The sequence below is a fragment of the Photinus pyralis genome, unplaced genomic scaffold (genome assembly GCF_008802855.1).
Source record: "Photinus pyralis isolate 1611_PpyrPB1 unplaced genomic scaffold, Ppyr1.3 Ppyr1.4_LG10, whole genome shotgun sequence".
Lineage (NCBI taxonomy): Eukaryota > Metazoa > Arthropoda > Insecta > Coleoptera > Lampyridae > Photinus > Photinus pyralis.
Window position 1 is genome coordinate 1,782,628 of NW_022170250.1, and position 18,036 is coordinate 1,800,663.

Genomic DNA, 18,036 nt, shown 5'->3' on the forward strand with positions numbered 1-18,036 from the left:
ACATTAAGAACGGACGCTATTGATTTTCAGGAAGCTGGTTCAACAGGAACAAAAGTTATACGACTTCGAGTGAATCGGGAACAGGAAAAACTGCGAACTCAATATAATAAAAATTAACATATTTCATTCCCTAGGTCATGTATCGAGTTCGGACTTTCGTTAGATTATTCCCTATGACTCTTAGATGTGTAACAATTCAATATAACTCTTCTCTGTGGTCTCGGTCAAAAGTTTTAGAGCAAAATGTACCCAAAATTATTCTTTACACATGAATTTAGAGTTGTAAAAGCTTTCAAACGCATTATCTTGATGCTGAAAGAGTTGATAACGTGCACGTTTGCATGTGTGTGATTCAAAAATGTTAAATTATTTTTCTGAGGCCACATGGATTTTGATCAAAATATGTCAAAATCGTTAATTATGGGGGCAAGGGAACTTTGCCCCCCCCCCCCCCAGTACGTTTTTTGTCCCTTGTAACTAGGTGACCTGATACATTTGGTTATGCGCTCAGTTGCGCCACTTGAATTAAAGCTAGCGCCATTACGGTTAAGCCGTGACAAATTTTCAAAAAGTGGGGGGGGGCCAACTTTTTTAAAAGTTACTTTTTTTAACATCTTTTCATACGAAATTGTACTCTCAGGTATGCGCTGAAATGCGCCGTAAAAAGATATCTTTGTGCCATTATTGTTTTTTGGATATCCTTAAATATATTTGGGGGAGGGGGGGGGCCAGTGAACGGAATCCCCCATAACGCATTTTGCTACCGGTATTTGTGCCACTTGATACATCTGGTTATGAGCTCAATTGCGCCACTTGAATTAAAGCTAGAGCCATTACGGTTAAGCCATAAAAAATTTTTAAAAAGTGGAGGGTCTAACTTATCGTTTTCAAAAGTTATTTCCGGAAGTGCGTTCATTTTGAAAATATTTTACATCGATTCGGCCTTCGGAGTAACTCCTAAATACACATTTTTAAAAACCTACCTATTTTACTTTCCCAGAATCGTTTAACTAAAGCTCCCAAAAAAACACCCTGTATAGTGTTTCTGAAACACTATAATGGCGCCAAGATTTTTGTTTACGGCACATTTTAGCGCATGATGAAAGGTACGATGTAGTAGAAAAAACATGTTAAAAAACGTAACTTTTGAAAACGTTAAGTTAGCCCCCCCCCTTTTTAAAATTTTTTTATGGCTTAACCGTAATGGCGCTAGCTTTAATTCAAGTGGCGCAATTGAGCGCATAACCAAATGTATCAGGTGACCTAGTTACAAGGGACAAAATACGTACTGGGGGGAGGGGGCTACGTTCACTTGGCCCCCCCCCCCAAATGTTTTTTCGGATTTCTAAAAAACGATAATGGCGCAAGAGTTATTATCGGTGGCGCATATGAGCGCATAACGAGCGCATTCATTTCAAAATAATACGACTATGAAATCTCTCAGTGGGGGGGCCAAGTTAACGGACCCCTTCATCTCGTTTTTGATATTCAAAGTACTCCTTCAATTTTAAAGTATTCTAATGCGGATTTTTCCGCATTGAGGAGGGGAAGGTCCTAGATGAAGGTGATGCGAGTATGAGTGCACACGCTATTAATTATTTGGTAGAAACCTTCTTCAAAGTCTTAGGATCCCATCAGTCTCTTTCGAATTATTCCGATTACGATACGTTAGTATAGATATTTAGGAGTTTCATAGATCCAGATTTCCTCGTATTCCTCCCTTCGAATTCTCACTACTTCCATTGTGCGTAAGCTTTGTATATTTAAAATGTTTTCCGGTTTTTTTGAACTCGTCAAATTGGGACCTGGACACGTTGAATTTTCAGCGCTGTGGCACTATTTCAGCTGCAGTGTGTATACGAAAGTTTGGCGAAGTGGCCGTTGGGCGTTGTGTCCCTTGTGAAAAGTTGAGCAATATGGTATACAAAAAGATAAGTGGGCGAAGCGTTCGATTTGGGCGTTTTGGGTGAATTTGACAGTTGGGCGAAGTGGTCGGTGGGCGAAGTGATATGGACCTGCCAAATTTCTCCATTTTTTCAGATTGTGTCTTTGGGTTGGGCGCATTCTTCGATTTTTTTTATCAAAATCTTTACGTTATTCAAATTATTCCAGTTCTTCCATGTCGTACTTGACTTGAACTTCCAAAGGCAACTCGACCGCCGCTCATTTTTGATCGCCCGTTATAATAATAATTATAAGCGATCACGAACTGGAGGAGGACCATGGTGGGTTGAAATTAATTCATTTCGATGAGACCTTTCATTACAATGCCATGAAGGGTAGAACGTGTGTTCACCCCCGCCCCCTCTCCAGGTTTATCAAAATCTGACCGTCTGATACACCTTCAAGGTATAGGCTATCTATTGCAAAAAGTGGGTCCGGATCGTTGGACAAACAGACGGACAAAACGCAAACAATAGCACATTTTTTTTTATTCGTTTTTAATGCGTTAAAAAATTCGAACCCAAAGTGCAAAATTCCAATCAGCGAAATGGCTCAGCAATCATTTGAGAAACAGTTTTATTTTTTGCAAAGTCAGCAAACCCGATTTTGCTAAGTAAAGTCTTCCATCTCTGCCACAAATTTTTGCTAAGCGATTTTCAATGCCTAACACACACTTGGAAATTTCCAATGAAATTAGTGTATCAGCGAAATTATTCAGCATTCATTTGAGACCAAATTCAGCAACCCTGAATTTGCTCAGGAATCTTTGTCACAAGTCTAGGTAGAGCGATGGAAAATGCCAATCAAATTAGCAGTGACTCGGCAGATTTTAGCAAAGTCAGCAGCATACAAAAAGAGTTTTCAATGACTGGAAAGTTAGTGTTTCAGCAAATCTCAGCAGTTAATTTTACTCAAATTTGCCGTGGAAAGTACAACTTCTTTACTCGTTTTCAATGTTCTACAGGGTGTCAGTGTCAGCAGTCCTTGCAAAATTCAAAATGAGCGTAGTTTGCTAAGCATTCATTTGAGAAACAGATTAGTTTTTACTAACTTCAGCAACACCAGAATTTTGAGGCAGTTTTATCATGTCACTAATTTTGCTAAATAAAGTCCAATTCCATCCATGCCACAAATTTTTGCAAATTCTCTTTTTCAATGCCTCAACTGACGCTTTCTTTGAAATCTATTAGCATTTATCAAATGTAGAGCAATTAGCAATTCCACCAACGCCAACTTTGTTGCAAATAGCTTTCTATCGCTGTCGAAAATATTTGCTTAGCAATTTTCAATGCACCTCCTGCTTCCACCCCGTATCAAAATAGGCGTGGAGGAGGGAGACGGAACTACGGAACTTGTTTTATCCTTCATGGTACTCTAATGAAAGGTCTCAACGAAAGGAATTAATTTCTACCAACCATAGTCCTCTTTCTTACGAAGCTCTGGATAGGACACATAGGAAATTATTTTGCAAATTACAGTTGTAAGTGGGAATTAGTTTATAATTTACAGTTGTAACTGTCAAGGATAATTCCCAGTTACAACTGTAAATTAGTATAATTCCCAGTTACAACTGTAAATTAGTCTAATTGACAATTGCAACTGTAAATAAACTAATTCCCAGTTACAACTGTAAATTAGTATAATTCCCAGTTACAACTGTAAATTAGTCTAATAATTAACAATTACAACTGTAAATTATAAATATAATTCCCAGTTACAAATTCCCAGTTACAACTGTAAATTAGTATAATTCCCAGTTACAACTGTAAATTAGTCTAATTGACAATTGCAACTGTAAATAAACTAATTCCCAGTTACAACTGTAAATTAGTATAATTCCCAGTTACAACTGTAAATTAGTCTAATAATTAACAATTACAACTGTAAATTATAAATATAATTCCCAGTTACAACTGTAAATTAGTCTAATTGACAATTACAACTGTAAATAAACTAATTCCCAGTTGCAACTGTAATTTACATAATTTTCCTATGTGTCCTATCCAGAGCTTCGTACTTTCTCGACCCCTTATCGTCCAAATACCCGCAGGACGTAGTGTCGGAGGAGGAGATCGTGAAATTAGAAGTTCATTCGAGAATAATTTGAAAATTTCTTCTGCCACAACACTAGCAACAATTCAATGACATTTTCGATTACCACTTGAACCTGCTACTGAAAATTATACATTAACAAGAAGAAACGATTTGGCGCTTAGTGGTGTTTGTTATTTCTTGTGTAGGGTGGAAGTTACTTTCAGTTGAGGCATGGCAGGTCACTTGACAGTTGCGACACTTGCTAGAACTGATAATGTAGGCCGGGTTTTATGCTTCTTCTTTTCGGGTTTCGTGTTCTGTATGTGCGTTGAATTCTTCCTCCCTGTTTTGCTTTGAACTCATCCCATCCACTTCTTCTTTTGCTTTACCATTGGTATCTTTTTCTTCAAACTTCGCTCTCGCTCTCTTTTCACCCACTCCAATCATCAGTATCTTGTTTCTCCTTCTTACCTTTTCGTTGCTATTTTCTGACTCTTCATCAAACTTTTTTCGCTGTTCAATCAAAGCTTCTAAACTGTCTCTCATTTTTGCTTGTTGTCATCTGCTGAACCTTTTGATGAGGAAGGTTCTTGAAGACAGTTGGAGGTTAATGGATCATAAATATGTCTAAAAACTGTGGAAAGCCCTCTTTAAAGGGGTCGCTCCTTTCAGAGGGTTGCTAACCTTCAATTTTACTAATCCGAAAACAAACTTTTTCAATGATAGACGTGATGCTCTCGTCAATAATCGGCAATTACACACTTACACGCTGCCCATCGATAAACACGAACCTTCAATTTAGGAAAAAAGCGCTTTCCCAATAGAGGAAACGTGGAAGGTTAAGCGCATCACTCAAATTTACGGGTCTAGACTTATCGGTATCGGCATCTGTATTGTTTCAATTTGGCAATCACGGACGACTTAATCCTGACTCATCTAATTAGCCTCCCCAGTTTATCGCAGATTTTCGGAATGCGTTTTGAATATTTAAACGTGCGACCATCAAAAAGTAGACATCCTGTTTACGGCTCGCGCAAATTAAAAATGGTCAAGCGACGACGCTTCCTATCTTCACCTAATAATGACGATGGGAAAGGATGCTGTAGGTACAAGTCCATCTCGGCGAATTCTCACAGTTTAGGGGGTTAAGGAAATGATACATCACGTAATGAATCTGAACGGAACCCGATTTACTTTCTCATACTAATTTTCAAGGGTAAGGTGTAGGATGTGAGTCAGCTTAATTATATATTTTACCTGTACAACAGTGCTATCGACAGAAGGTGAGAAAAACTGTCCGTCTGTTTGTTGGACGAGTAACGTTCGCAGAACTCGATCTCATTAATAAGCTTTATGGTAGCGACAGTAATATATGATGTCATTAATAAATGTATGTAACTGATATTGTCACCACTTGGGCATAAGTTATGCTCATTCACCGATCTCGTTTATTGGTATTTTTGTCATTATAAAAGAACGGGAGCAAATGAAATTGTAACACCAGACGAACTGACATTCCGCTCCTACGTCATGTCACATCCTGTTCCAATAAATACATTAATTTCTGGCTATAAAAATATACAGATACAGATTATGGATCGAGACAGTTGTCACCTTTCTATTGGGGCGGAGTGTAGAACAAAGATTTGTTTGCCTCTACCCCTATTGAGGTGTCAGTCACCACAATTTTAGACCTCCGCTTGAAGGGAGTTCGGAATTTAGATGTCTACGATTTGTCAAAAATAATTTGCACTAAAATCACACAATCTAAGCTAAAAAAATGCAAAATTGCAATGAAAATGGGGATTATTATTATTATTATTATGGTCGGTGTATCTTGTAAGAACTCAGGTCTAGCCTGGTTAACTAATCGCACGGATTAAAATCAAGTAACGATTAGTGTCTGTATCTGTGTCTGGTGAAGTTATGTAGGGTCCTAAAAAAATAAAATAATAATAAAATAAAAAAAATTATTATTATTATTATTATTATAAACTCCGAACTCTCTTTAGTCGGAGGTCTAAAATTTTGATGGCCTCAATTAAAGGGGTAATTGAACTCAACTGCGCTATATTTCTATTGTGCACGTATACAATCGGGTATCTAGGGGGTATAGAATACCCCTCAGCCAAGAGAAGCGTTGGTGCAACTTCAACTTTCTGTTTGATTTTGGAAATTCTAAAAGGACGAAATGGCGGAAAGGGGGGGGCGTTAAAAAGTGTTGGGTTTGAAAAAGTAATATATTTTGATCTTTATCTAACCCGAAAATGATTTTTATGATAGATGGGTGTACAGGGTGGCCAACTAAGAAAGCGAGGTACTGTATCTGAGAATCTATCCATCGTAGAGGCTTGCGGTAAAAAATTTATTACTAAAACGGCCACGAGAAAAACCTGGAAAATATTTTTAACTTACTGAAATGACCGCTAGGGGGCGTACCTGCAATCTGGAATCTAAAAAAGTGATTTTTCTGTGAATTTCGCTATATTAACCTAACAAAAAAATGTCCGGTCATTGAAGTTGACGATAATCTGACCAATTTTTGTTTGACAATTTTTCCTGTATCTCTAAAAATGAAGTGGTGGGGGGTATTGAAAGGTTTCCGTAAAGAACACCCTGTATCTTCGAAACGGCTGAGCCGATTTAAATAAACTCGGGTTAGTTCAAAAGAGCTATTCTTCAGCTACAAATATTATACTATTTGAAGTTTTGTTAGTTTCACATATCACCGCTTGAGGGATTTTTTCAACATTCCGACAGAAATGATTCTCAAAAAAATTAAATGCATTGGTACGATTTTTTTTTTAATGAAAAAGTAGCTAAATGATGCCTAAACAAACTCGCGAAAACAGCATCTCGATATCTTGAGAATTCCGGAAAAATTATCTTAAAAAAATAAAATTTTGAGGGTATAAAACTTTCTTTGGCCTAAATTTTAGGTTAGGAACAAGATATCGAGATGTGGTTTTCGCGAGCTTGTTTAGGCATCATTTAGCTACTTTTTCATTAAAAAAAATCGAACCAACGCATTTAATTTTTTTGAGAAAATTAACCATTTCTGTCGGAATGTCGAAAAAAGCCCTCAAGCGGCGATATGTGAAACTAACAAAACTTCAAATAGCATAATATTTGTAGCCGAAGAATAACTCTTTTCAATTAACCCGAGTTTGTTAAAATCGAACCTCAGTGGTTTCGAAGATACAGGGTGTTCTTTACGGAAACCTTTGAATACCCCCCGCCACTTCATTTTTAGAGATACAGGAAAAATGGTCAAACAAAAAAGGTTCAGATTATCGTCGTCTTCAAAGACCGGACATTTTTTTGTTAGGTTAATATAGCGGAATTCACAGAAAAATCACTTTTTTAGATTCCAGATTGCAGGTACGCCCCCTAGCGGTCATTTCAGTAAGTTAAAAATACTTTCCAGGTGTTTCTCGTGGCCGTTTTAGTAACAAATTTTTTTACCGCAAGCCTCTACGATGGACAGGTTCCCAGATACAGTACCTCGCATTCTTATTTGGTCACTCTGTACATACACCACCGCTAAGTATGGGGAGAAAGAAAATACCCCAAGTATGCGATAGTTGTCATTTCCAGAACACCACAAGGGGACTGATGGTTATAAAGAGAGGGCTTTCCAGTAGTCTTTTTTTGCTGGGTGGTTTAAATCTCCGTGGTTTTTAACATAAATTTCTAGAAATGGTCTAAGATTTTTTCGTTGCATACCCCTCCAACCCCACGGTGGTACGTTCTCCCCAGTACGGAAGAAATAATCTGATATTCCATACCTCCCAGCATACGATTGGAGATATGCCATACGCCCCAGATCCCCCAGGTGTTACGTTCTCTGCAGTACGAAGGAAAGGATCTGATATTCCCTCGCAAACATCCATCATGCAAGTCCTGAAGGCTAAACGGTTTGTGGAAGGAAGTGTTACCGGGGGTATCAAATACTCCTAGTATACGATAGTTCCAGAAAACCACCACAAGGGCACAGGGTTACAGAGAAAGAGTTAAGGAGGCTTTCTTAGGTAGGTGGTGTTAAACCCCCGCCGTTTTCAACATAAATTTTTGGAAACGATCATTAACTTTTCCGTTGCTACGAGGTATCCCATGCCTCTTGGACCTCCCCCCCCCCCGGGTCCTACTTTTTTTGCATTACGGAGGAAAGGATCTGATATTCCTTCCCAAACATTTATTATGCGAGTCTTGAAATTTCACCAAGAGATAAACTCGCACTGTGGAAACTGCTAATCGTCTTGTTTTGGGAACAGCCGTTTGGGATTGGTGGTAACTAACCAATAAGCAATTAGACATCGCCATTTTGGGTGATAATCCGCCATTGTGAGCGTGCAAACATTACCCATTAACTAATAGGGGGGGATTTTTTGCGACAACTTCGCGTTTTGAGATTCTAAGCGACCAGTACGATCCTCAGAGCATTCGCGTTTTAACTTAGTTTTGGCCCCGGTAATAAGGGGGGGGGTGTCGTATTGAGATTAAAACAGCTTGTTAGCTGGCCATCATTTTAAGGTTCAGTTTTTGGCAGAAATTTACGGAACTTTAAGTTTCGTAAAGAAAGCCAGTTTTTTATTTGGTGGAAATATTACCTTCGGATATCGTAACAAAAGTTCAATCTTTGTGTTAAAAGTGTGTTTGATTAAATTCGTGTTCTAATTTGGAGTCTATCGCCTGAGGAAATATTCTTTTAAACCACAGAAGAAATTCGTGTTTTTTCGAGTCGGGTTCCGAAGTTGATCGTCATAAAAAGAACACTTACGTAGTTTTCCACGGATTTTCTCGTTGCGGTCGGTTAAAGTGAACAATTTCCAGGCGACATACTAAAAATACCCGCATCGTCCTTGTGAAGGAACATTTTTGCATTACTAAAAATGTAAACGTACGGGGTGGAAACGAAAACTAGTGTGGTTTTGATATTATTCACTAATTTCTATGCTAGTTTAAAAGTTACACCAAGCAAAGGAAGTTTCCTGGTCCGTAAGAACATTAAGCAACCCCCAACGTTTCATTATCTTCAAAATTTTTCCCGGAGTCTTCAATTCCAAGAAAATTTGAAAACGGGAACCGCTTTTAACTTTTCTTATAATCGTAAGCACATTTGTCCCTTAAGCATCCAACGGCAGATGTAAAGTTCAAGAAATTGCAACTCGAAAAGGTATTGTGACCATTTATATCTTGATAATCATTGTAAATCGAAATTGTGGTTTAGTTGGGTACTACAATTAACATAGAACAATTCAACCTATCTACCCCCCAGATCCAAACGATTTACAGAAGCTAAAAGCTCTAATGGATCTGTAGATTTTAAGGGAAGCAGTGATCTTCATATTCCTGGGTATTGTATCTTTTTCGAATGGTGTACAAAAAATCGCTTACAAAAACAAACAATGAGAATGTTGTCATAATGTAAACTGTCGATTTCGACGAATTTCTGTCAAGGCACTTTAAAATTGCATCCAATTGTCCTGATCGTGTCTTTGTGTGCGGAGTACCTACATTTAAAAATTAACTTGAAAATACAAAGGCGGCTAATCTTTCCTGTATACAATAATATACAAAAAAGTCCGATCTGTTGAACACAAATTATTTCTCATTTAAAAGAAATTAAGGCTACTTATGCTATTTCGGTTGAGTTCATGTAAAAATCTAAAATTTCTTACGCCATTGTTTTATGGCTCAGCGCCTTCAACTGTCATTATAGTCATATTTATTATTGTTCAAGTTCACTATGGCTGTGCAGCCGTGAAATCAGAGATGAAGGATAACGAACTCTACCTCCCGACGACATACGGTACATTTTGAAATCGCTAATATCAAGTCAACGATCTAAAAAGTGTGATTTTATAACGTGAATCGTTAAGATTGTTTTTTCTACGAGTTTATGATGTGTGATGTCAGGGAAACAAGTGCAATTGTCTACGATTTTTTACCTAAAGGAAGTACTAATGCTGTTCCGTTGTTTTTGTTGATGCCGTAATTTATTTTTCTGCTTCTGTGGGAATCGCCATTAACGCGAATAAAATTTGCCTCCCCGCACCAAAACGGAGTCGAACTTGTCCTCTGACAAGTAGGGGGTGTAAAAATTGCCGGCTGTATCGCTTAACAACCCCTACGTTATGTGGGTTAGCAGTGGCATATCAAAGTCAGCTGTTTCTCTCGTGCTTGGGGGACGTTTTAGCAGGTCGATACCGAAAGTCGCGTTCTTCTAAATGGGTTTTCTTAACGTGCGAGAACAGATCGGATTTGTAAAAAGATACGGGCACGTGCTTTATTCATTAGGAAAAGTACAAATGCAAAACTTCAAGCCAGAGGCGACCATATCAGAAGCGTAGTCAACTACAATCTGGTACTTATCGAAATCAAATTGCATCAAACGCATTCTTTAGTATCCTTTGGTAATTTAAAATTATAAGATCAAGGAAAAGAAATGTATAACTGGTTTGTCAGTTTTTTGCATCAAAATCATGAAAATGTGGCCAAAATTTAATCTGGTTTTTCCTGTAAGTAGTATAAAATCAGAAAGGATGGCTCATTTTTTGCTCAGTACAATTCGAATTTTTTCGATCAGACTTCTCAATTAAAAGTTATAGGCTAGAAACCAATTTCGAAAAAAAAATTCAAAGGGCTGTAACTTTTGAACTAGTAGCCCAATCTTGGAACTGTTTGAAATTATGGATTCTACAGGCGACATTTCTATAAGAAAATTTTTTCCGGGTCGATCTGAGACAATTTTTTTTGGGTTTCAAAAAAAAGGCAGGTGTTACCGCTTCCTTTTTTTTACCAAAATCGAACTGCCCCAAATTTCTCGGGAAAACAATTTTTCCAATTTTAAATTTTGGTGCCGTAGAATCCAAAAACAATTCGTACTTTTTCGATTAGACTTCTCAATCAAAAGTTATAGACTAGAAACCAATTTCGAAAGAAAATTCAAAGGGCTGTAACTTTTGAACTATTAGCCCAATCTTGGAACTGTTTGAAATTATGGATTCTACAGGCCACATTCTATAAGAAAATTTTTTTCCGGGTCGATCTGAGACAATTTTTTTTGGGGGGCTCAAAAAAATGCAGTGTATACCCTTCCTTTTTCACCAAAAATCGACTGCACCAAAATTTCTCGGGAAAACACTTTTTCCAATTAATTTTGGTGCGTAGAATCCAAAACAATTCGTACTTTTTCGATCAGACTTCTCAATTAAAAGTTATAGACTAAAAACCAATTTCGAAAAAAATTCAAAGGGCTGTAACTTTTGAACTAGTAGCCCAATCTTGGAACTGTTTGAAATTATGGATTTTACAGGCCACATTCTATAAGAAAATTTTTTTCCGGGTCGATCTGAGACAATTTTTTTTTGGGGTTCAAATAAAGGCAGTGTATACCCTTCCTTTTTTACCAAAAATCGACTGCACCAAAATTTCTCGGGAAAATACTTTTTCCAATTAATTTTGGTGCGTAGAATCCAAAACAATTCGTACTTTTTCGATCAGACTTCTCAATTAAAAGTTATAGACTAGCAACCAATTTCGAAAAAAAATTCAAAGGGCTGTAACTTTTGAACTAGTAGCCCAATCTTGGAACTGTTTGAAATTATGGATTTTACAGGCCACATTCTATAAGAAAATTTTTTTTCCGGGTCGATCCGAGACAATTTTTCTATCGGGCCTCAAAAAAAGACAGTGTATAACCTACCTTTTTTTTTTACCAAAAATCGACTACACCAAAATTTCTCGGGAAAACACTTTTTCTTATTAATTTTGGTGCGTAGAATCCAAAACAATTCGTACCTTTTCGATCAGACTTCTCAATAAAAAGTTATAGACTAGAAACCAATTTCGAAAGAAAATTCAAAGGGCTGTAACTTTTGAACTAGTAGCCCAATCTTGGAACTGTTTGAAATTATGGATTCTACAGGCCACATTCTATAAGAAAATTTTTTTTCCGGGTCGATCTGAGACAATTTTTTTTTCGGGGCTCAAAAAAAGGCAGTGTATAACCTTCCTTTTTTACCAAAAATCGACTGCACCAAAATTTCTCGGGAAAACACTTTTTCTTATTAATTTTGGTGCGTAGAATCCAAAACAATTCGTACTTTTTCGATCAGACTTCTCAATCAAAAGTTATAGACTAGAAACCAATTTCGAAAGAAAATTCAAAGGGCTGTAACTTTTGAACTAGTAGCCCAATCCTGGAACTGTTTGAAATTATGGATTCTACAGGCCACATTCTATAAGAAAATTTTTTTCCGGGTCGATCTGAGACAATTTTTTTTTCGGGGTTCAAAAAAAGGCAGTGTATAACCTTCCTTTTTTACCAAAAATCGACTGCACCAAAATTTCTCGGGAAAACACTTTTTCTTATTAATTTTAGTGCGTAGAATCCAAAACAATTCGTTCTTTTTCGATCAGACTTCTCAATCAAAAGTTATAGACTAGAAACCCTGACCTATCGTCTACTTTCTTCCACAAACCGTTTAGCATCCAGAGCTCGCAGAAAGGGTTACCAGATCCCTTTCTCCGTACTGCAGAGAAAATAGCACCGGGGGGTCTGGGGAGTATGGAATACCATACCTCCTAGGAACGAAAAGGTCGATGGCCATTTCTAGAAACTGCAAATTCATGAAAAAAAGTATCACTTTCAAAACTAGGTGTACAAATAACTATTGGAGAACTGATCTTAAACTTTACACTTTCAGTACGAAATTCTGAAAGGGCTGGAGGGGGGTTTGGAAAATAATTCTCTAGTATATTTCCATGCAGGACGCTTGGGGAAATCTTCAAGAAATTGTATCTTCAGATTCTACGAATTCTTGGGTATTTTTGGATTGCTCGGATTACTCAAATACTTTTGAAGTAATTCAGCAATATCTTTAAAAGTACCTTCAGATATATTCAATGATACTTCAAGCCCTTCATAGATTATTCAAATCCTTCACGTAACTTTCTGATCATATAGAGAGAGTCGTTTCATCTTTCAAAGATCTATAAGATTCTTCAGAATTCCTTAATTTCATTCGGATAATCAGTCCGTTTTGATTTTTAAGTTTTTCTAGTTCAGATCTTCCAAATCCTTGGATCCTTCAGATCTTTCGGATGCTTCCGATCCTTCAGCATTTTCGACTTCGTGAATTCGTTCGGCGAGTTTCCATTGAAACTTGCATTTAAATTATGATGTGTTTAAAGGAAGAATCAATAAGTGCCAACTTGGTCACGGGATTATTATTTCAGCGAAAAGATTCAGCAAACACGAATTTGCTGGCAAGCTTTTCCAATTTAAACTAATTGAATATCCCAAAAACTAATCACCGTTTTGAGTCCTAAAAACGTCCACGTCAACGCGATTGATGACCGCCATTATCAAAATTAGGCGAGAAATAAACGTCGTAGACAAAATTAGGTGTAAGTGTCACACTACCGGCGGACTTAATTAAAAATTAGTGTTGGATTCATAATGCCATTACTAACCGCGATCTATTAATTAAGAGCTGAAAAAACAGTAGCCCGAAGATTCTCGGAAGTACCATCAAGTTTTCATTATTAATAAAATTCTTTTTTTTATATAATTTATTTTTATTCCGATTTCGTGACGAGAAGCTTAAGTTCCCACGTCTAAACGTTTCTGTTGTTATCAGAAGCTTATTGCCGCTTTACGAGCAACCGTTGACAAGCCAAGAAAACAATAAATCAAAATAAATTGTTGAAATGGCCATCTTTGTTAATATTCTGATTCTTCGAATTGAAAATTATATTTTGATCTCAAGCGGCGATAAAAAATTAAATTATTTTCGTGAACGTCGCTGACCCCCTGGCCGAGCAAGATGTTTATCGACTCCTTGTCTTTTCTTATAACAAAATAATTAGTTGTTTGAACTGGAATAAACGTACGGCTTGTTAATTTTTAAAATCACAAAGAGAATTCGAGGGACATTTTCGACATCTCCATTTACGAGCGGGCTACCGTTTAACATTTTTATGTTTAAAGGCTAATTTCGTATTATGTAAGATGGCGTAACAAATTCTCCCGCCGCCTCCTCTTACACGCAATAAACGACAAAGACGAAATGTAGAGAAACTAATTAAGCGACACATAAAAAATATAATAAATATTTTGACAACCTGGTACTAGTTTCTCGCCGAATAAATCAACCAAAAACGAGTAAATTGTTCTAAGAAATCGTACCAAAATTTTTTAAGTCAAAGGTTATGATTAACTGACTTTTCGGCCATGGGAAAACAAGGCGCAAGCGAAGTATAAATAAATTACGAAAGTCTCTCATTGTTTCTAAATTTATTGTCAAGTTGAACCGTAATCATTAATTTTATTACAATTTTTTGAATAAAATGAGTTGCATAAACTTTTAATTTATCGCTACAATACAATTCGCACGTTCCTATTTTAATAATTTTATCAACAATTTATAATAATATATTTCATCAGGTGAAACCTTTTTTATTAATTTATTGTGCATATTCGCACGTTTCGCAATCTCCTTAATTTATTTTACTAGCTTGAGATTGTTGCAAAAGTAATTCACAAAAAAATCCTTATTTTTATTAACTATAAATTCCATTTCTGTATTCACGTGAATTATTAATTTGTCTGTGTGAACAAGGTCTCGCTATGCTAATTTTCCATTATCTTTGAATCCCGAAAATTAATATACACATTGAACGGTTCCACATTATTCATTTTATTTATCATTTCGTAGTACCTATTTGCAATTGTTTTTTGAACTTCTGTACCACCAATTTTTGCAATCAAAATAAAATAAAGGCCAAAATACACTACCTGATAATTCTAGTAAAATCTCCAAAAAGTGCTAATTTTCACCCTTATTGTTGCAGATAAACCCCCACGTGTTGGATCAATGCCTAGAAACAGGAGTGTGGTAGTTTTCGGGAACATGTAATCGAATTTTCGTATACTGGGGGGTATATTTCTTTTGCTGGGGGTGTATCACAGACCCTCGGCACAAGATTTTCCCACAGAAGCTTCCAGCTTTAAGAGCTTTTCGATATTTTTTTGGGAAAGGACAGTGCCGGTGGGTCTTGAGGAGTGTGGAATAACCCTTTCCTCCTGCCCTCAATAGAAAGATCGATAACTATTTTGCACATCTGTTTACTATGACTGCTAACCTTTATTGTGGAAAATGCCCCTACATCTGTGGCACAGCACTAGAAAACCAAGCAGGACCCTGGAATATTACTTTAAAGTGTTAGAAGATCTTGGAAAATTTTATTTCCCCAATGATTAATATTTCCCTTTAAGTTTTTATACGCCTTTTTATTATGGTTGCTAATATTCACATTTATTGTTTCAGATTTTCTCGTTCGTGTAGGACCACTGCTTAGAAGTAGGATTGACGTGGGAAAATTAGTTTCCTTTTGCTGGACGTGCTTGGGAAAAAGTATTTCCCCTCCAATCGTAACTTTCCTTTATTTTTTTGCTAATTTTCACGCTCATTGTTTCAGATTAACCACCACGCGTGGAACCACTGCTTTATACGTCGGAGAAAAGCTGGAAAATTGGTCTCCTTTTACCGGAAGCGCTTGGAAACATATATTTCCCTTCCCAGTGTAGTTTTGCTTCACGTTCTTTACTTTTTTTTACTACAAATGCTAATTTTCACCCTTATTGTTTCAGATTAACCCCCACGCGTGGAACCACTGCTTTATACATTGGATTTACGCTGGAAAAGTGATCTCCTTTTACTACCATTTACTACCAGTGCTTGGAAACATAAGTTTCCCTTCCAAGTGTGATTTTTCTTTACGTTCCTTACGTTTTTTTTTACTACGAGGCTAATTTTCGCCCTTATTGTTTCAAATTAACCCCCACACGCGGAACCACTGCTTTATACGTTGGATTCACGCTGGAAAATTGGTCTCCTTTTACCGGAAGTGCTTGGAAACATATATTTCCCTTCCAAGTGTAATTTTTCTTTAAGATCCTTACGTTTTTTTTACTACAAGTGCTAATTGTCACCCTTATTGTTTCAGATTAACCGCCACGCGTGACCACTGCCTTATGCGTTGAATTCACGCTGGAAAATTGGTGTCCTTTTACCGGAAGTGCTTGGAAACATATATTTCCCTTCCAAGTGTAATTTTTCTTTACGTTCCTTACGTTTCTTTACTAAGAGTGCTAATTTTCACCCTTATTGTTTCAGATTAACCCCCACGCGTGGAACCAGTGCTTTATACGTTGGAGACACGCTGGAAAATTAGTTTGCTTTTACCGGAAGCGCTTGGAAAGATATATATCCCTTCCAAATGCAATTTTTCTCTACGTTCCTTATTTTTTTTACTAGGAGTGCTTATTTTCACCCTTATTGTTTCAGATTAACCTTCACGCGAGGAACCACTGCCTTATACGTTGGATTTACGCTGGAAAATTGATTTTCTTTTGCGGAAAGTGCTTGGAAACATATATTTCCCATCCAAGTGTAATTTTTCTTTACGTTCCTTACGTTTTTCTTACTACGAGTGCTAATTCTCACCCTTATTGTTTCAGATTAACCCCCACGCGTGGAACCAGTGCTTTATACGTTGGAGACACGCTGGAAAATTGGTCTTCTTTTACCGGAAGTGCTTGGAAACTTATATTTCCCATCCAAGTGTAATTTTTCTTTACGTTCCTTACGTTTTTTTTTACTACAAATGCTAATTTTCACCCTTATTGTTTCAGATTAACCCCCACGCGTGGAACCACTGCCTTATACGTTGGATTTACGCTGGAAAATTGATTTTCTTTTGCGGGAAGTGCTTGGAAACATATATTTCCCTTTCAAGTGTAATTTTTCTTTACGTTCCTTACGTTTTTTTTACTACAAATGCTAATTTTCACCCTTATTGTTTCAGATTAACCCCCACGCGTGGAACCGCTGCTTTATACATTGGATTTACGCTGGAAAAGTGATCTCCTTTTACTACCATTTACTACCAGTGCTTGGAAACATAAGTTTCCCTTCCAAGTGTGATTTTTCTTTACGTTCCTTACGTTTTTTTTTACTACGAGTGCTAATTTTCGCCCTTATTGTTTCAAATTAACCCCCACACGCGGAACCACTGCTTTATACATTGGATTTATGCTGGAAAATTGGTCTCCTTTTACCGGAAGTGCTTGGAAACATATATTTCCCTTCCAAGTGTGATTTTTCTTTACGTTCCTTACGCTTTTTTTTAACTACGAGTGCTAATTTTCACCCTTATTGTTTCAGATTAACCCCCACGCGCGGAACCACTGCTTTATACATTGGATTTACGCTGGAAAATTGATCTTCTTTTACTGCAAGTGCTTGGAAACATAAGTTTCCCTTCCAAGTGTGATTTTTCTTTACGTTCCTTACGCTTTTTTTTAACTACGAGTCCTAATTTTCACCCTTATTGTTTCAGATTAACCTCTACGCGTGGAACCACTGCTTTATACGTTGGAGACACGCTGGAAAATTGGTCTCCTTTTACCGGAAGTGCTTGGAAACGTGTATTTCCCTTCCAATTGTAATTTTTCTTTACGTTCCTTACCACTGCTTTATACGTTGGATTTCCGCAGGAAAATTGGTCTCCTTTTACCGGAAGTGCTTGGAAACATATATTTCCCTTCCAAGTGTAATTTTTCTTTAAGATCCTTACGTTTTTTTTACTACAAGTGCTAATTGTCACCCTTATTGTTTCAGATTAACCGCCACGCGTGACCACTGCCTTATGCGTTGAATTCACGCTGGAAAATTGGTGTCCTTTTACCGGAAGTGCTTGGAAACATATATTTCCCTTCCAAGTGTAATTTTTCTTTAAGATCCTTACGTTTTTTTTACTACGAGTGCTAATTTTCACCCTTATTGTTTCAGATTAACCCCCACGCGTGGAACCACTGCTTTATATGATGGTTGGGAACATTTCTCGGGTAATCGAATCTTCGGATAGTCAGGGGTATCTTTCTTTTGTTGGGGGGTAATCCAAACCCCCCGGTACATGATTTTCTTGTCGTTTTTGCTGGGAAAGGACAGCAGTAGGTACCTGGTGATGGTCTGGGGGGTATGGAAT

General features: G+C 37.1%; 1 long non-coding RNA gene across 1 annotated transcript in view; it reads left to right on the forward strand.

The window, feature by feature from the left end:
* LOC116161080 overlaps positions 1–14,960 on the forward strand; it is a 40,818-nt gene extending 25,858 nt beyond the window's left edge. Inside the window, exon 3 of the long non-coding RNA XR_004143368.1 lies at positions 14,839–14,960. This is a non-coding gene — a long non-coding RNA (uncharacterized LOC116161080). The remainder of the gene's footprint in view (positions 1–14,838) is intronic.
* The last annotated feature ends 3,076 nt before the right edge of the window (positions 14,961–18,036 follow it).